We start from the raw sequence: 21232 nt of genomic DNA, 5'->3' as shown, positions 1-21232 counted from the left end.
AAAAGTGCCCTTCTGAATCAAATCAGCAGGATGCCCTTCTGGATCTTTCACATACTTCGAAGACACTACTGACTATGTCTACATGGACATCTGTAATCTAGCCTTAATAGACAATAATATTGTGGCCGATTAAGCAGAGAGAGAAAAAAAAAGAAGAGGCATCAAATAAAAACTTTGTGAACCGATCGCCATATTTACCTTCTCCGACTCCACACTTATGAAGGGGAACACCACCCCATAACTTTTCTTTCGAATTCATTCGATTCTCAAATTCTGTAACATGTATAAATGTATGCGCCACAATATAATGAAGTTGTTTACGTGAAGTGCTTTTATTTAAGTTTCCTGTAATTTTGGGTGACTTTAACTGCAGTTCCACATTCACTCATGAACATTTCTTTCATGCCCCTGTGACGCATGGAATTTAATAACGCAAGCCAAATGGAAAGAAAAAAAACTTCTGCATTTAGTGGTGTGTGTGTGTGTGTGCGGTCCTTTACTGACAGGCACATGTGTGGATCAGAAAATATGCCGAAAAGTCTACATGAAGGTAGTTGTTTGATTGCAGTGTTTACTTCAGTAATGCCACTTATATATGCATACTCCACATGTTTCTTAGTTCCATTTCTGTTTAATTCAGTTATGACTTTAGCGGGATTAAGGTAATCAAAAATCGCTGTTTGGAGCTTATGTAGACCTACAGTTCAAAATTCATGTTTAACTGAATAAACAGTTAGTAAACACAAGTATCTTACTGAACATAATTTTTTTTTCATCACCAATTATCACAGTAGAACAGTTTCTCAAGCAGTTTGTGATGCATTTTGGAAACAGGAGATGAGCACCTGGTCCAATGCGCCGCCTGGCTTGAGAAACCCGTTCTCAAAGACTTATTATTTTGGTAGCACACCTATTCTGAATGCCTTGGGCAGAATTCAAATGAGCCATTTTAATCTAGATTAATTCCAAGATTAGAGTGAGATTAATCTAGATTTAAAAATCTTTTTATCTATGCCCATCAATCTATCAATCTATCTATCTATCTATCTATCTATCTATCTATCTATCTATCTATCTATCTATCTATCTATCTAGATAGATAGATAAGAACCATCAGAATGTTAATTATTCAACAACTTATTACTCTTTAATCATGATGGAATTAGCATGTAAGCTAACAAATTACTCATGTTCTCATTCACAATAGCGACACTGGGTTATCCCATACACCAATTTATTTGTAGTAATGTGTGAGTTTTCAGATGAACATATCTTTAAAGGCAGCCACTTATCTACAGAAAGTTTAATTGTCTTCATAAAGAAAACTTGTTTCTTTTCTCAAATTAGTCCATCAAAATAAATGTGTAGTGTTTTGAAACCTAAGTCTTCATTTGTTACCCACAACACATCAAGATTTGTTCAAGTCAAAATCTCATAATCTGACACAAATCTGATCGTAACTGGCAAATGGCATTGTGTAGTCTGAACAGGGCTTTATGGAGTCTGCATCAGTCGCTCACTTTCATTCGCCCACAAGTTTTGTGAAATTGCAGACAAAAGCCCAAAACTGGAGGCAAATCAGTGTTTGTTCATGTGAGTGACAATCAAATGATGTAAATCATCAAAAACACAATCTAAGGGTGGAGGACAGTTTCTCCTCCCTAATCTTCCTAATTTTTTTTTCAGTGGAAAGAAAAATTTTCATTTGATGGAAGTGTGCAATGTGCAAAAATATGGTTATAGGTTCATTATAAAGTTGAAACTCTTACAATCTGGTACTGGGCTGTGACCCCTGATCTACACTACAAAAAACATCTTCACCCCTCTTCAGTTATTGAGTTTAAAATAGCTTCAGGTGTTCAAAGGGTTTCATTTTCAGTCACTTGATATGTATTCAAGAGTTCAAACTTGTTTGGCATGCTGTCCTGGGAGAGAGCCCTAAGCTCCGCTGGACAAGGCCTCAATTTTAAGTACTCTGCTCTCCATTGTGAAGCTTCATGTGAGTGCTGAGGCTTATTTTACATTTAAAGCTCTTTCCACACTCACTGCATCTAAAACGATCCTCTCCTGAGTGAGTCTGCATGGGAACACATCTCTAAGTTTTTCTGCTGTGTTCCTTTTATTTAAAACCTTTTGATTCTCTTATTGAGCATTGAGTCACTAGTCAACATTTCTCCTAAAATTCAGAAAATGGTGATAAAATATGGTCAAAAGTTAAGCTGTGTCAGAATAAATCCATCTTGATGTTGTAGGATAACTGATAGAAATGTACACTATAATTAAAACTATTTACACAATTGTCTGTAGTTGGTTCTTAATGTCAGCCTGTAGTGTCTGCTGTAAACTTTCAGTATTTTCAGACTCAGACTGATTGGCTAAAGCACAGGCCATGTAGCAGATTCTCCAGTCCCTGATGGCTTTAATCCACTGGATGTGGAGGTTTTGGGTGTATTATGTCAGTTTACTGTGCTCCACATTTACATCAATACACTATAGTACCTTATAATAACTAGTTATATATTTATATGTATATATTATTCAGACACCAGATTTTATTTGTATACACGTATGTACAATCTCATAGATAGATAGATAGATAGATAGATAGATAGATAGATGATAGATAGATAGATAGATAGATAGATAGATAGATAGATAGATAGATAGATAGATAGATAGATAGATAGATAGATAGATAGATAGATAGATAGAAAGAAAGAAAGAAACATGCACGCATACATACACGGGACATTCTACCAGAAACATACATTATCTCTCCCTGAAATAAAAACAAATACAGCGAATAAAAAGTATTTCTTTCCAAACAAATGTCTAAAATGGCCTGATGGTTGATTTCTGTGGGTTTTTCTGTAAAGGATTATGTCATTCATTTGGTTTCTTAGATTTTTTTTTATTAAAAGCACTAAAATGTACAAAGCCTGTCACTGTCCCCGTCCTCAGCCCTGTTTAAACCTGCAGCTTTAAGAGTTTTGTTGTGCTAAATACTTATTTAAAAAAACTTTATTGAAATAATAAATTCCACAAGTAATTTTATTTATTATTCGTAAAATAATTTTACAGTTGTCCCCATGCTTCTGTCAGACCATGTCACATTTATATATATATATATATATATATATATATATATATATATATATATATATATATATATATATAAATAAACACGCACATGTGGTGCCTGAATAGTTATTTATTACTATAAAAATGCTTGGGAGAAATGCTGTGCTTTTGAACATTCTGGTCATGAAAGTATAATTTCATAAATAATCATAAATGTTTCTTAATTATATTTAATTCCATATTAAAAACTGAAGGTTATAAATAAATAGGCTACAGATAGAGAGGGAACTATGTGGTAAAATATAACTCATTCACACATTAAAATGAATTTCACTTAACGCTTAATGAGATCGCTGTAAATAGGTTACACAGGAAAGCATGTAAAGGTGATTTTCTCTTGTCGCATATGTGTTTATTTGGTCGTTAAAGGTATTAATATCGTCAGTAAAAGTATCAAGAAGCAGTATTTAAAGTTTGACACAGCTCACAATTAGTTAGGTAACGTGAGCAGATGCGCAAATTTCACACATTTTACGCTACGTTGAGAATGACGTCATCAGACATTTCCCGGGAAAAGATGGATTGGTATAGTAGGAGGATGGCGGCACTGCGGTCTCACCATAAGAAATGTGAAGAAAGGTACAAGGCAAAAATGAGGACCGAGACATATGACAACAATTTACAGAATGTGGTAAGTAATGGTTTATATTATTCAATATATGTTCCGTGTTTATAACTATGGGTTACATGATTGTTAACTTAGTTATATACTAGATGCTTCGTAGAGTCCTCTTTATCTAAACGCTGGCCTGCCAACTCTCGAGCATTCGACAGTATTTTCACGCCAAAAATACCCTTCTTCAAGCAAATAGCCTCTTATAAAGTCAGCTATAAAAGCAAAAATCCCCTTCTTCAAGTATATAGATGCATGCAACACCTGCTCAGTGAAGCTTGTTTGTGTTTAACGTTACTGGCTATTGCGTGGATCCAGTCAGAGGCAAACCTGACCAAGTGATTTAAGTATACCAATCATTCTTGATATTTTTTTTATTTGCCATCAGGGAGGTTCTATAATTAGAAGCAGTGAGAAAAATCATAATGTCACCACACAAATCAGGGCTTTTTGAAACCAATAAGTTGTGCCACACTTGGGGAGGGAGAAAATTCTCACTCCAACCTAAAACCAAAAGTTGGCAGCCCTGCTAAAGGTTACATTATTGTACATGTTGTACTGTAAATCGCTTTATGCATTTTTTGCATGTAATGTTTAAACTTGATTAAATGCAGTGGCGTAGCGGACGGGCCCGCAGGGCATGCACCGCGGGGGGCTCCGCGTGATTAGGGGGCCCCGCGTCTTCACGATTTTCAATAATTAAAAATCCACCGGCAACCGCAATAATCAAACTCTTGGGAACAACTGTGGTCGGAACCAAAGTTCACAGGTCTGTGTTCTCTGAACACCTCTCAAGCGATGGACTACTTCATTCTGATTGCTTGCCGCCAATGTTGCCAACTTAGCGACTTTGTCACTAGATTTAGCGACTTTTCAGACCCCCCTGGCGACAAATCTAGCGACTTTTTTGTGTGTTATTGGAGATTTTTAGACTGTCATTTGTCCATACTGTACCTTCCCTACTCTTCTCAACGAGCTGCGTGTGATGCCGCCGACCCCTCCCCCTCCCCCGCCTCACAGCCCTGACAGGCGGCCCAGTCAGTCCTCGTACAGCAGCCTCTGCCACCTGCAGCCCGAGAGCAGATCACCCCTCTGCGTACCGACGACAAATGATTTAACACAGGCAGTGTGAAGGTATTTCCCTTGTACAGTCAAACCGATCTGCTTCTACTTTATTTTAACAATTTAATTGGACCGTTTATTCTTTTCTTGTTCACAATCACAGATATTTTAGTGACAGTTTCTGAACTTCTGAACTTACTTCTGAGTTTATTACATATGAGAGATTACTGCACATTCACTACATATCTATAATGACATACTGTATTCAAACAGCAATAAATTTAGTTAAATAAACATGCTTATATAAAGTGTAGTGCAATTATAAATACCCCTTTATTAACCATAGGCTGTTAAACAAACAGAAACGGTAAAACATGATGACGTCAATGATATGCAAATTGACGTATGACGTATCCCCCCCCCCCTCTTCATCAGGGGGCCCCGTCAGCGATCCCTGCAGGGGGGCCTCCGCATTTTGCGCTATGCCACTGATTAAATGATAGTCGTGTGAGTTGTTACATCTATGTTAATGTTTAAACTTGATTAAATGATAGTCGTGTGAGTTGTTACATCTATGTTAATGTTTAAACTTGATTAAATGATAGTCGTGTGAGTTGTTACATCTATGTTAATGTTTAAACTTGATTAAATGATAGTCGTGTGAGTTGTTACATCTATGTTAATGTTTAAACTTGATTAAGTGGGGGAGGGGAGGTTGTTCCAAAGGGTGTGGGGGACATCAAAATCTTCCTGTAAAAAACATTTTAATATAAAAGAAAAAAATGTCTGTAGTCTGACAGTTACCGTGACAACAGTATCATGCCTTCAAATGTGTTTGTCTTTTCATATTTGTCTTTAATACATATTAAACATTGATTATTACAGATCCCCTACAAAGTGAATAAATCCCCATTTACAAAATAATATGTTTAAGTTCAGGCCTTGTACACTACAAAACAATGTTTTGTGTGAACTTTTACTGCTGATTTGAGTACTCAAGATATTCTAATACAAAGATTAAATAGAAGGCATGTATTTTGATGTCCTAAAATGTTTTACAAATTAAACAAGTAAAACACATGGGTATTTGTATAAAATTATACTTTAAATCTAATTCTGAGATGAGCATCAAATGTTGATTTCACCTATTATTTTTTTATATTGGTTAAAGTTTTTATTTGTCCAGATTTAATAAATTAAGGTCATATTTTCACACAATGTTATTACATTAAATTGAACAACTTAATGTAGAATATAAGAAGAAATAGAGGTATAAACAACATATAAATATATGTAGTATACTGTAGCATAACAGTCAATAGGTCACTAAATCGATAATTAGACATACACAAAGAATAAGATGAGTAATACATGTGCACGACTACATCAACGCATTAATGTCATAGTATGTCAGTAAGAGCTGAGGAATTATCAGCGAAACACAGGTAGGGCTGGGTAAAATGTTGCACTGCGTTGTAGACAATAGCCGTGTTTAAGTGTGTGAGGTGCTGCACATACTGATCAGTTAGGACATCAGTGATTGTCAAACACAGCTGATATTATAATTTTACTATAGAATTTGCCACTACAACCATCACCTCATCTGAGGCCGTACTCACACTAGGTACAGTTGCCTTGAACCAGGCCAAAGCACGCCGCTTGTCCCCCCTCCCGTCTCCCCCGACGGCCCGCACTGACACCACAATCGGGCCTGGACACACTTACATCATCGCTGTTGTGCTGTTCAGTGAGAAGTGCTCTCACTCAGCAGCACAGTGGAGATTTCTCTAGTTATATCGTGTCAGTGGTTTGATGTGCAGTGACATGCAGTCAAATATTTCACCAAACAGTCCTTAGGGATGCGGTGACATGCAGTCAGATATTTCGCCGCACAGATCCACCACTTTTGGCGCTCATAATCATAATGCGCAGCTGTCGTGCAGTGAGGAGTTTGCGTCTTTAATAAACTACGGCAGTTTGCATTCACTGAACAGTAAGAATGATAAATAAATCCATATGAAACAGCCCCCTAAAGTCACGTATCGCTTTCAGTTTCAGGCTTTGGCGCGTTTTGCACTCACACACAAGCGTACCGCGCCAAAGCCCAAGTGAACCGCGCTCAGTCCCACCTCTTCCAACTGGGCCAGGGCCAGCCAAGTGAACCGTGCTTGAGCCCGATTCAGCGCACTCACACTTCTCAAACGGTCTGGGAAACGGGCCTTGGCACGGTACAGATGGCGTAGTGTGAGTAGGCCCTAATACAGCCAGAATTAAGTCGTAGTATTTGACAACCAGTCCTTCTCCTTCAAGCGTCATGCCGGTTAACACTTTACAATATTGGGAAGATTAGGCCTTTTTTATTTAGTTATCATCTTATTTGTCAGTGAAAACATGACAAATGACACAATGACAAAATTATTTGTCCATGACATGTTTTCACTGACAAAAAAAAGAAAATAACACAAAAAGAAATGAACAGTCCTATTTAAACCTGTTAAAATGTCAAAGTTAAATATTTATATTTTCTTAACAGGAACAATCAAACGACAAAGGTGAGGTGCCAACAGAGAACGGGTCTGCTGAGAGGAGTGACATAGAAACAGAGAACGGGTCTGCTGAGAAGAGTGACTTACAAACAGGACGGGTCTGCTGAGAAGAGTGACTTACAAACAGAGAACGGGTCTGCTGAGAGGAGTGACTTAGAAACAGAGGACGGGTCTGCTGGGAGGAGTGACATAGAAACAGAGGACGGGTCTGCTGAGAAGAGTGACTTACAAACAGAGGACGGGTCTGCTGAGAAGAGTGACTTACAAACAGAGAATGGGTCTGCTGAGAAGAGTGACTTAGAAACAGAGAACGAAATCAGTAAACAGGACTCAAGTGAATCAGAAACATGTAGTGAATATGTTCCATCAGACAAAGAGAGCACTGCTGATGAGCTTGATTCAGAAAGGAAGTCAGGGGTGCAATTAAACACTATTGACACATTGATTCCTTCAGATAAGGATTCTTTACATACAAGCAAGAAAAAAAAAAGATGACAATCAAAACAACTGTTAATTGTCCCAAAGGCACAATAAAATGGAACAAAAAGCAGTACTGTTTGTACTGTCAGAAACTCCAGAGCAAGATATCACGACACCTTGAAAATCGGCATGCCAATGAACCTGAGGTTTCAAAAGCTTTTTCTTTTCCAAAACACTCTAAAAAAAGAAAAGATCTTCTAGAGGGAATTCTAAATAAAGGGAACTATTTTCACAATGTAGAGGTTTTGGAAAAGAAAGATGGAGAAATTGTAACTTGGCGTCAACCAACCGTGGCTGCAGACATTTCAGATTTTCTTCCTTGCCCTCAGTGTCTTGAGTTTTTCATGAAGAAAGATTTATGGAAACACTCAAAGGCATGCAGAGCAGAGAACGTTGTTAAACGAAAAAAAGGAGAGAGGGTGCGGTCCACTGCAGCTTGCCTTCTACCTATGGGGTCGGACACCCCTGCTGGTATTAGAACACTTTTGATGAGTATGCGTGAGGACAGTATCGCCAAAGCAATAACCGAGGATCGCTTGATCATGTTGTTTGGCGAGTCCATTTATACAAAGTGCGGCCACGACCGAGCTCAGCACCCATACATTGTACAAAAAATGCGAGAACTTGCAAGGTTTATGGTTAAGGTGAAAGAGCTATCCAAGTCAGTGGAAACACTTGAGAAACTGTGTGTTCTTCAAAACTTTGTTCTGGCGATCACTGCATGCAAGGAGGTAAGCAGCTACAATGCTGAATCAAATCTTTTTAAAACTCCTTCTTTAGCTCTCAAAATTGGTTACTTATTAAAGAAGGCATGTCAGATAAGCTTAGGCCAGAGTCTTATGTCTGGAGACACTGAGACAGAAAGGAATGTAAAAAACTTCATCAAACTTATTGACAGTCACTGGAGAACCAATATTTCAAGCAAGGCTCTCAACACCCTTCAGCAAGCCAGATGGAATAAGGGTGATACCATACCGCTTACTGCAGATGTCATGGCATTACAGAAACACTTGAGAAAGCAGGAGGAGGTGTCAAAAGAAAAACTAAGGAAAAATGCAAACGCTGCTGACTGGAAAGTTTTAGCAGAAACAATACTTTGTCAGATTATTTTGTTCAATAGGAGACGTGAAGGAGAGGCTTCTAAACTACTCCTTACTGTTTATGAAAAGAGGAATGTGAAGCCTGCCAACCAGGATGTTGTTAAATCTCTGACTAAGTTAGAGCAGCAACTGTGCAGTGAATTGACTAGATTGGAAATTCGAGGAAAAAGAGGGAAAAAAGTACCAGTACTACTGACCAAAGACATGGTTGACTCACTTGATCTTTTAATTGGAAGCAGAGAGAAAGTTGGGGTCACAAAAGACAATCCTTATGTTTTTGCAAAAGTTGAGTGTTCAGCCCATATTCGTGGGTCAGACTGTCTACGAAAATATGCAGCAGTGTGTGGTGCCAAAGACCCAAAAAGCCTGACTTCAACCCAACTGAGAAAACAAGTGGCAACTCTGTGTCAGATTATGAATTTAAAAGATAATGAGCTTGACCAGTTAGCTAAATTTATGGGTCATGACATACGCGTTCACCGCGAATATTACAGATTGTCGGAAAACACCATACAACTAGCAAAAGTAAGCAAGTTGCTGTTGTCTCTAGAGAAGGGGTCTGAAGTATACAAAGGAAGATCTTTGGAGGAAATCCAGTTTAGCGCTGATGGTAAGTACAGTGGATTTAGTTTGTTTTTTTACTACAGTAACTTAAAGTAATAGTAATACTGTTTTTAATATTTTTTCTTTTAGATTTTTAATATTTGATTTCTGGCTTGGCTTATTTCTAAACAACCCTTTTTTGTTGGCTTTCTTACTGTCTTTAAATGAGACACAGCATTTAAAAAATGATGAACACTTAATTTGTTCAAAAATAAATGTGAAATGAATAAATTAGCATAAAACTGTACCAGTCAAGATAACTCGCAGTACCCAAATTACAGTGTTAATCAGTTTAAAGTGGTCATACAAACCTTGCAATAAAGTGCCAGAGAGCTTTGTAATATGTTTAATGAGCTTGATCTGTTTTATGTATATTTCTCTTGAGGCAAATTTTTTTGTGTGTGTCTGACAGTGACTGGAGAAGAACTAAGTCAAACTACAGATATGGGTGAGTATTATTGTGATTTTATCATAAGCTATGAACTGAAAGTTTGCTAGTTTAATCCATAAAAGGTGCCAACACTAACTTTTCAAAATTGTTGTTATATTTAGATGAGGAGGAACACACTTCTGCTTCAAGAAAATCCGTCAGTTGCTCTGCTAAACACAAATAGCAAAGTTCTGACACAGGTGAGTCGTCATGAACCAATAATGTATGCGTCGTTAAAAATTGAATGTCAGTACAGCGTTTTGAACATGTCAACTGTTTATTGTTGTTAGCTGTTAAAGTGGTCACAGAAGTTGAGGAGGAACACACTTCTGCTTCAAGAAAATCCATCAGTAAATCTTCTAAACGCAAACGACAAAGTTCTGACACAGGTGAGTCGTCATGAACCAACAATGTATGCGTCGTTAACAATTGTGTTCTGATGTTCGATTACTAAAGCATGTAAACAAACTGTTTATTGTCGTTATATTTAGATGAGGAGGAACACACTTCTGCTTCAAGAAAATCCATCAGTCACTCTTCTCAACACAAACGGCAAAGTTCTGACACAGGTGAGTCGTCATGAACCAATAATGTATGCGTTGTTAAAAATTAAATGTCATTACAGCGTTTTGAACATGTCAACTGTTTATTGTTGTTAGCTGTTAAAGATCTCACAGAAGTTGAGGAGGAACACACTTCTGCTTCAAGAAAATCCGTCAGTAAATCTGCACATAAAAACAGACTTTTAGATTCAGGTCAGTAGTCAATATGTAAATTATGTTTTACAAATAAACATTAACAGTATTACACATACAAACTTACACGTTGTTGTAATTTCCAGTAGAGTTCTCAGAGGATGAATCTTTCATGCAACCATCTATAAAATCTGGTCAGTATTTACACTATATTTATATTTTTATTTAAACTTAAGACAAAGCACATGAAGGAGCTGTTAATTGGAAGCAGCTTGCCTGAAACTTCAGTTAAATTATGTTTTAGATGGTCACAGTTTGATACATTTTGTTTCTATATTAGTTAGGTATATTAATAATACACACCATTGCCTGAGTCAGTTTAAATTCCTTATTTAGCTTTAGCTGTCACAGCAAGAAAAAGAATTTCATGTGCGCTACATAATTCACATGATTGTGAATTTACCACGTCCCATACTGCTATTAAGTTTGTCAGACATCAGCAGTGCATAGACTAATCAATGTATGATGTACTGCAGGGTTTTTTTAAAGAATATTTTTATAAATTGCTCTTGTGTTCCTTTGATATCATAAGCTAATTTCACAAACTTAACATTACAACATCATAATAATGTATGCAAACTCCAGTCTAGATAATGAAGTAATACTATGCTGGGGGAGTGGGGACAATGGCATCATAAAAAAAGGCCTTGAGGTTTAACTGACTTGAAAGCTTTGCTGTCTCTCAGTGATTAGAGCACTGTGCTAGCGACGCCAAGGTCAGGGGCGAAAAGCCATTATCGTCGAAAAAGATATGCAGTAAGTCCTTCTTTCAAAAATCCGTAATTTGAATATTGTGTAATGAATTTAATTGATGTTCATTATGAATCAAATTAATTAAAAGGCAGTCAGGACGCATCAAGTCGTAACACTGAATCTGGATTCTCACATACAGTCATGGACAAAATTGTCACCCTTGGTAAATAGTGGCAAAGACGGCTGTAAAATAAATCTGCATAGTTTTTCCTGTTGATCTTTTAATCAAGTAATCAGCAAAATGATACAATTTTTATTGAAGTTATACAATTTAACGTGAGGGGAATATAACGTTATGAAATATTTTTTTTTTCTCTGGCCATAATTGTTGGCACCCTTGTATTCAAAACTTTCTGCAACTTCAGTTTGCATGAAAAACAGCTCTGATTTTTTCCCCTTCATGCCTTTTCTGTAATTCAAGGTTTGTGAATACTCATTTTCCATAGGAACTGGGAGGTTTATGGCAGAATCAAATACTTTTTTAAAATCTGTTGGTTATCTTTTGGCTGTTTTGATATAAAATATGATGACATTTCGTCACCTTAGAATTACAAGGTTCTATCTGCGTCTTGACTGATTTTGAGATACTGAGCTTCAAAGTTTTTGCAATCCATAGCAAACAGTATGTGTAACATTTGTTTTTTTAAATAAAATGTAAACAACTTATAAAAACATTCCATAATGTCATTTAATAAGAATATGTCAATAACTCAATTTTGTCAAAAATGTCAGATAAAACCTTATAATTCTATGGTGACGATATATCTGAACAAGATGTCTAGGACCTTCGGTGTACAATTAGATGGAAGAGACCACATGGGAAAGCTAGGCTGTTGTCGGAAGTGGTGTTTGCGAGGCCAGCAAGGGGCACTCAACCTGTGGTCTGTGTGGGTCCTAATGCCCCAGTATAGTGACGGGGACACTATAATGCTCAGTGGGCACCTGAGAGCCCACTGAGACATCAAACCGAGGTCCTGACTCTCTTTGGTCATTAAAAATCCCAGGATGTCCTTCAAAAAGATTATCTGCCCACTGGCCTCTGTCCATTATGGCCTCCTAACCCTCCCCATATCCCAATTGGGTTTATCACTCTCTCTCCTCTCCACCTATCAGCTGGTTTGTGGTGTGCGGTCTGGCGCAAAAATGGCTGCCGTCGCGTCATCCAGGTGGATGCTGCACACTGGTGCTGGATGAGGAGATTCCCCCTATGTGTAAAGTCCTTTGAGTGCCCAGAAAAGCGCTATATAAATGTAAGGAATTATTATTATTAAATTAGGTCCACAAACAACATCTGGGCATTTACTTATTTGTGGACATGGGGCACTTTTTATCCCTGTGTGTACCAAACCTTTAATGTGTTCTAGCTTAGGGTTAGGGAAATAAAATGAGGAAAAAAAATCTAATTTCAAATGGCGATAGAAGCCAGTCCTGGCTGAAGTTCCAGTATGGTAAATTACTATAGTGTAGTTGGGTTTTGCATGACAGCAGATGATTGGTTTCTTTAACAGTGTCTAAAATGACTTGTTTTGATGGAGATGAAGTTTTCCTTTATTTTTACTATTAAAAAATAAAAAATTCTGCAATTTTACATCTGTGATCTTTATAGAGTATTTGGTCTCTTAAATTGTTCTCCTTGCTGCACATAAAGACAATATTGACACATGTCATGTTTCAATCAGATATTTAACATATCCAGTCCATTAAAACTTCTTTATTTCCCTGATGTTGGAAATGAGAATATTTAATTTTAAAGTATTTTCTCAAAGCCACTTTGTATTATGTAAAGATCAACAATCTTTTGCTGTACATCAAAAGTATATTATTTGGTTTTACCCTTTGTGACGAATGATTAGATTGGTTTGGGCTTTGTGTTACTAATATTAACTTATTCATCTGTGCAAAAAGACGTCATGACCGGACAACATCATGTTTCCTGTCACCATGGTGTGCTAAGAAATTGAAACCTTCAATAAAATTATATTTAGGAGATAATTTACTCATAAGAATTTGCTCATAAGGGTGCTTATAATTGTGGCCAGGGATTATTAAAGAAAAAATTCATAAAGTTATATTTCATCTCTGTCACACTTTATTTTGATGGTCCGTTTGTTTAATTTAAGATACATGCCAACTAATTCCCATTAGATTATAAGTTGACTGTAAGGTTGGGCTTGGGGTTAGAGCGGGGGTCGGCAACCCGCGGCTCTAGAGCCGCATGCGGCTCTTTAGCGCTGCCTAGTGGCTCCCTGGAGCTTTTTCAAGAATGTTTGAAAATATAAAAAGATGGGGGAGGGAAATATATATATATATATTTTCTTTAATATAGTTTCTTTAGGAGGACAAACATTCTTAACGTTTTGCAATGCTGTAAAATGTGTAGAATAAATATTAAATTTCAACATTTTTGTCAATGAAGATTTGCGTCATAGCCTGCGACACACGTTTCTATCAGCAGGGCGGGATGCCAGGCAGGTGGCTATTGTAAACAAACCGGCGGCTGAGTGATGGGTCATGGATCCCAAAGGGAAAAAGAGAAAAATAACTGAGGAGAACAGAGGATTCAACGTTTCTTGGACCGAATCATTTGCATTCATTGCCAATGCGGAAGGATTGCCTGAATGTTTGCTCTGTAACGAGAAGTTGTCAAATAACAAAAAGAGTAATGTGGAAAGACATTTCCAGGGAAGGCATGCTACATTTGCAGCCGAGTATCCAGTTGGGAGTGAGAGAAAAAGTGCGATTGCATTACTTCTGGAGAAATTAGAGGAGCGCAAAAATAGATTTAAGAAGTGGATTTCATCTCCAAACTCCACTACTGCTGCAAGTTTTGTTGCAACCCGGGAGATAATAAAGCGTGGAAAACCGTTCACAGATGGTGACTACATGAAGGAGTCGTTCATCAACATATCAGAACACCTATTTGCAGACTTCAAAAACAAAACCGAGATAATACAGAAAATCAAAGACATGCCTCTCTCCGCTAAGACAGTGAAGGAAAGGGCCATTAAAATGGCAGGCAACATCACCGATCAGCAAATCAAGGACATTAATTCAGCACCAGCATACTCAATTGCTTGTGATGAGTCGTGTGATGTGATCGATATTGAACAGACTGCGCTTTTATGCAGGTATGTGAACTCCAATGGGCCGCAAGAAGAAATGATCCAGTTAATACCACTAAAAGGCCAAACACGGGGGGAGGACATATGTGAGGCTGTGCTGAAGTGTTTAAATGACAATGGAATAAACACCAACCACCTGATTTCAGTGGCTACAGATGGGGCACCCAGCATGAGAGGATCAAAAAGGGGGTTTGTGACTTTGCTACAGAAAGCATTGGATCGAAATCTGCTTGCATTCCACTGCATCTTGCACCAAGAGGCACTGTGTGCACAAACATTCCCATCGGAGTGTATGGCGGTGATGAACCTTGTCATCGAGATGGTGAACAAGATAATTGCAAAAGCATTGAACCACCGTCAGTTCCGTGCATTGCTTGATGAAGTTGACAGCCAATATTCCGATCTCCTGCTACATAACAAAGTCCGATGGCTGTCCAGGGGTGAGGTTTTGCGTCGCTTTGTCGCTTGTTTAGAACACGTGAAAACATTCCTGAAAAGCAAAGACCTGAACTACCCGCAACTGGAAGACACAGAGTGGCTCGAAAAACTGCATTTTTTGGTGGATATGACAAGCCACCTAAACAAGCTGAATGAAAGTCTCCAGGGGCGGGGAAACACTGCACTTCAAATGCTGGAGACTGTTTTGTCATTCGAGCTCAAGCTGACTGTCTTTGCCAGAGATGTACAGCGAGGCACACTCTCCCACTTCCCCTCCCTGAGAGAATTCAAAGAAGCCCATCACAATCACACTCTCAACGGTGATTATTTACAAGGTGCGATCGTTGATATGCAAACTGCATTTGGGAGCAGATTTTGCGAGTTCCGAAAGGAAAAAATGACACTGTCTTTCCCTTTCACACCGCTGGAGAGTGACCCGTCCTTGTTAAGCACATTTCCAGGAGTAAATCAAGCTGACCTTGAAATGGAAATGGCTGATATAGCCGACAAAGATTTATGGGTGTCCAAATTCAAACGTCTGACAGCCGAGCTTGAAGACGTCACTCGCCAGAAAGCCCAGCTTGCCCAAAGCCACAAATGGAGCGAAATTGAAAGCCTCTCAACACCCGAGAAACTTGTCTATGACACATGGAATGCTCTTCCTGACAGTTATAGGAACATGAAGACATATGCATTTGGAGTATTATCCATCTTTCGATCAACATACCTGTGCGAGCAGATATTCTCAAACATGAACTACATCAAATCAAAATATCGCACCCGCCTCACAGATGAGAGCTTGCAGTCCTGCGTCAAGATTAAAGTTACATCTTACAGGCCCGATATTGAGAAGCTGACCAGTGATGTCCGAAAACAGAAGTCACATTAAACGGATAAGAACACAATCCTGTCATAGGCACATATTTAGTAACAAAGTGGCTGTTTTTATAAAGTGATTTCTGATTTTTGTTAGTATATATTTGGAGTGACACTTAGGGATATTATTGTGTTTTGTTGCTCAGGTCCGAGGATAGCTGCGTTGGTTGCGTATCAAAAGAGAAGAGGATGCTGCTGTGTTTTACCCTTGCACTGACTTGCTTGGCATTTGCACAGAAATCAAACTTAAACTGTATTAATTTGATTTTATATACTTTATCTTTTCAAAAGGCTGCTGTTTTATTTTTATAAATGCAGGCTGCGTTTTATTGCACTTAGTTTGTTGCCCCGATGAGGGCCGCGTTATGCACGTTCCATTTTGTTGTTGTTTTTTCGAATCCTCAAAATAAAAATGACATCAAAAATCGGATTTCTTTATTGCATTTCTTTAATTTCATCAAAGCAATGTATTCATTAATATTGTAATGAAGTTAAACTTGAGGCGGAATCGTACAACAGAGTAGTCACGTGGTGCGTCATTCTTTACAGGATGCGCTGCAGGGAAAATAAACATTTAATCATGAAGGCTCATTATGTATTTGTAGCCAACTTAGTCATTTTGATAGTAGGCTAATATAGATATTTAAAGCATGTGTTGCCTTCATTATAAGGCTTTTAATTTTTTGCGGCTCCAGACATACTTTTATTTTGTTTTTTTGGTCCAATATGGCTCTTTCAATATTTTGGGTTGCCGACCCCTGGGTTAGAGTTAGTGTAAGTTGACATGTACTTGCATATGGAAGGTAAATCCTGCCAATTTTAAATAAATCAAATAAACATTTGAAATGAAAATGAAAATCAGATTAACAATTTCATTTTAAAACACTGTTCGCAAAATATCTGCCAAAATTGAAATCGAAATGAAATTATTTAATTTTCATTTTCACTTTGACAACACATCGTCCATGTCAAATTGATAATTAAAATAAAGTTTCCAATTTAAGATTTAATTTTCACTGCATTTCCGCGTTAAGACTGCCAATATTAAAATGAAAAGCCAAACTGAAAAATAAAATGCAAACACAATTTTTACAAAGCATGTTATTAATGTTCACGCTATAATAGTGACACAATTCAAATTAAAATGTAAATTTAAGCTTTCCTTTTATTGACACTTTTTCATTTCAGTTTTCATTTACGATTTCATTTTCAACGTCAACCTGTATGTGTAGCGGTCGTTTCTCTGCGTTGTGTTATTTTTAATGAACGAAATCTCCACAAAAATCTGGTCGTGCTGAGGTGATTTATTTTTGCCTGTACAACACACACAACCAGGCAGTCACTCTCTCAATATCAGCTGAGTCTCTTTTGCCTCTCCTCTCAACAGACATCGGGAAAGATAACGAGCTCTGAGTGCGCCAATACTTATATCCCTCTTGCTACGCAACGTCAGCCGTCGTGCACACTGTGACTCTTAACCCCGCGAAAGCGCATGAAAATCTTTCAAAATAAAAGACCCAGACAATTAATCATTTAAACATAACATAATATAAAGAAATAATGATTTATAATCTGGTGTAACAACATACCCTGCTACATCCAACCCCACTGTTTTACACCAGATTATGAATCAAAACCAAAGAATCTCAACAATGTCAATTATTCTGTGATCGCAACAGATCTGTTCAGTTCACAACTATCTCTTTCGAGATTAAGGTTACCCAGGGGTAGCTAATCCCCAAATTACCCATAGAAAATCATGCCCTATACATAGTTCCATACATGACATTGATAACTGTACCCTTAAATGTACATACTCCAAAGTTGTGTTCTAAAAAAAAATTTCAAAACCAGCTACTTCGAATTCTATTCATTGACCTAAATTTCATGAATTGCGTGTACTGTATGTGTAGACATTGACTGAATAAACCTGTTAACTGGCTTAATGAGTCTCCCAAATCTTGACCTGAATCCATCTTGAGCGTTTGATTCTCCTATACTGTACTGATTTTGCTCATCACCATTTGAAGTAAACTCATCACTTAAAACTGAAACAGGGGAATGGTCAGACACATTTGAGCATATCGACAGAACTGGACTGGGTAAATTTTCAGAGCTGACCTCATGAATTTGTGTTCCCCCTATGTCAGTATCACACTCCACAACAGTATCACCCCGTGCATCACTCTGGACAACAGGCTCATCTCTCTGGATATCTGCGACAGCATTAAGATCAGCCACCCAACGAGAAGTTCGATCTTCACTCTCAGTTTGAGTATCTCTATCACAGGAAGTACAGACAGGAAATTTCAACACTGTCATCGATGTGACTGCCCTCATTCCAAGCGGGTACTGGCAGAAAGTTCACAGGCATTAGCAGATTATGATGTACCGTCTTGATTTGGTTTGTCCCAGGGTTTCTTATTTTGTACGTGTTTAAGGCTTCACTTTTGCCCACAACAACATAAACCACCCTCTCCCATCGGTCCACTAACTTCCTTTTTCCACGCTCCCCCTTATTGGCAAGAAGAACTCTGTCACTCAACTCGAGAGTGCCCCTTTTCCTTTCGGTCATAATACTCAGCTTGTTTAGTCTGTTGGCGTTTAGAATGTTCCTGAGCAACTGACATTGCTTCTCTCAAGTCTTTCTTAAGCGATTGAACATACTTGTGAACATCAATTGACTCGTTGCTCGAGATGACGCTTTCAAACAAGACATCTACCGGTAATCTTGGTGTTCGTCCAAACATCAAGAAGAACGGTGGATACCCAGTGGTCTCGTGTCTCGTACAATTGGAGTCCTCCGCAGACCAAAGTCAAGGCACACCAATTCTAACGGTGCAGTTGTCTGGATTGACACAAGTGGAGCTCTTGCCTCAGGTTCAGGCCGTTTACTCAAAATGCACCTCTCACACTCATTGACATACTTCTTTATGTCTCCCTCCATAGACTCCCAGAAGAACCGTTGTCTGGCCAACCAAAAAGTGCGATGCTGACCCTGATGACCAGTGCTATACTGCACACCCTTCAGAACAGTACTTCGAAGAGCTGTAGGCACAACAAACTGGTAAGTATTTTTCTTAGACACCGGATTCTTCGAGACTCTATAAAGAACACCCAACCTTAACACAAGCTTATCCCACTGTCTCAAAATTTTCAACGTTCTTTTGGACTCGTACACTTTTTCTCTGCGAGAGGGCCGTCTACCTCTCTCAACAAAGAACTTCACTCTGTCAATCACAGGATCCTGGTTCTGTTTTTCCAACAATTCATCATGGTTGATACTACCAAGTCGACTCTGCTCTACGTCCGACAAACTCTCTAAATGCTGCACATAAGCCACACTCCTAATGGCTGCACCATTCTCCCAGTCCTGGTGAGATTTAAGAACAGCTGACAATTCTGATCTCGAGACTGCCCCCGAACAGTAAGTGGACCCAACAAACACATTCTCACACTCGCCCTCCGCATGCTCAGAGGAACCATCATCTACTCCTGCATCTGGACGATCACACGAAAGATGAAAGGAATCTCGCACTTGCTCAACAGCAACAGATTTGGCCTCATGCAACAAGACATAAGGAGTTCTAGTCAATCGATGAAGAATTCCAGAAGTCACAAACGGCTGTCTGCTTAATGCGTCTGCCACTATATTTTTCGGTCCAGGAATATACTGGATGTCAAAATCGTATGGTGACAGCTTCGCTACCCACCTTTGTTCACATGCATCCAGCTTGGGTTTTGTGAGAATGTACTTGAGCGGGTTATTATCAGTCCATACAGTAAACCTGTGTCCACGAAGCCAATGAGCAAACTTGTCACAAATTGCCCATTTCATCGCTAAAAACTCAAGTCTGTGTGCTGGGTACTTCGACTGTGCATGATTTAAAGATTTCGATGCAAACGCAATAGGCCTTGCTACCGTACTCCCCTCCTGAACCTGAGACAAAACTGCCCCGAGCCCACTGGTAGAGGCATCTACAGACAACTGAAACGGTTTTGAAAAATCTGAGTGAGCGAGCAAAACCTGACCGACCAAGGCAGCCTTCAAATTTTTCAGGGCTGTACGACAGTCATCAGTCCAATCTGACTGAGAAAGCTTTCGACTTCCCTTTAGCCGCTTCATCCCTCTTCCCACCCTAGGTCTCTTCTTACCCGTCAAAAGCTGAAATAAGGGTCTAGCCATTGTAAAGCAATTCTCTATAAAATGTTGGTAGTACACCACCATTCCCAAAAAGGACCTGATTTTACAAGCTGATGGTGTAACACCATCATCCTCCATCAAATCTTTCTCAGAGACACTTAAGATCGCTTCAATTTTTGCTGGATCACTGGCGACCCCCTCTTCAGAAACGATATGACCCAAAAATTTTACAGACTTCCTCAAAAATCTGCATTTTGACGGAGACAGTTTCAAATTGTGGTCTTTTAGACGTTGAAACACCATTTCAAGCCTCTCCAAACTCTCTTCTTCTGACTTACCAAAAACTAACAAATCATCCAAATAGCACAAAAGACTCAAGAAATTCTGGTCACCAAACACCGTTAACATCATTCTCATAAATGTCGCTGGACTGTTGCACAATCCTTGAGGCAACCGATTATATTCATGAAGACCCAAGGGTGAACAGAACGCTGTGAATTTCTTATCATCTTCATGTAATGGGATGTTGTAGTAACCAGAAGTCAGATCCATGGTGCTAAAGTACGCATTCCCCCCCAAAGCAGCCAACACATCAGCTTGGTGAGGGAGGGGATGAGCATCTTTTACTGTGCGTGCATTCAGCCATCTAAAATCAGTGCAAATCCTTAAATCTCCGTTTTTCTTCCACACTAAGACCAATGGTGATGCAAACTCACTGTTCGACTTTCTAATAATTTCCTTCTCCTCCATATCATCTAGAGTCTCTTTCAACTTTAAATAATGCGCAGGAGATAGTCGGCGATACGGAAGACGAAAAGGCCTGTCATCTGTAATTCTGATACGATGACAAAAGTCTTTTGCTTCACCACAATCCAAACTGTGTCTAGAAAACACACACTCATATTTTTCAACTAGATCAACAAGCTTGGTCTTCCAAAAAGGAGATACTTCACAATCCTTGATACCCAGATCGTTTAGCCCCAAGTCATTTAATCTGCTGTCACTTACCAAACTTGCTGTGGAAGTGGACTCTCTAGTCGTTAAACTGTCCCTCGACCTGTCAGAACATACTGTACAAGCATTTTGATTAATCAGATCCGTGTTTTGCACAAGGTCCTCCAAAGCAATGCAAGGAAACACATCTGCTACCTTAGCATTCTTCCTCAGCA

Source organism: Danio aesculapii, chromosome 4, assembly GCF_903798145.1.
Source record: "Danio aesculapii chromosome 4, fDanAes4.1, whole genome shotgun sequence".
Taxonomy (NCBI): domain Eukaryota; kingdom Metazoa; phylum Chordata; class Actinopteri; order Cypriniformes; family Danionidae; genus Danio; species Danio aesculapii.
This window is presented reverse-complemented; position numbering follows the sequence as displayed.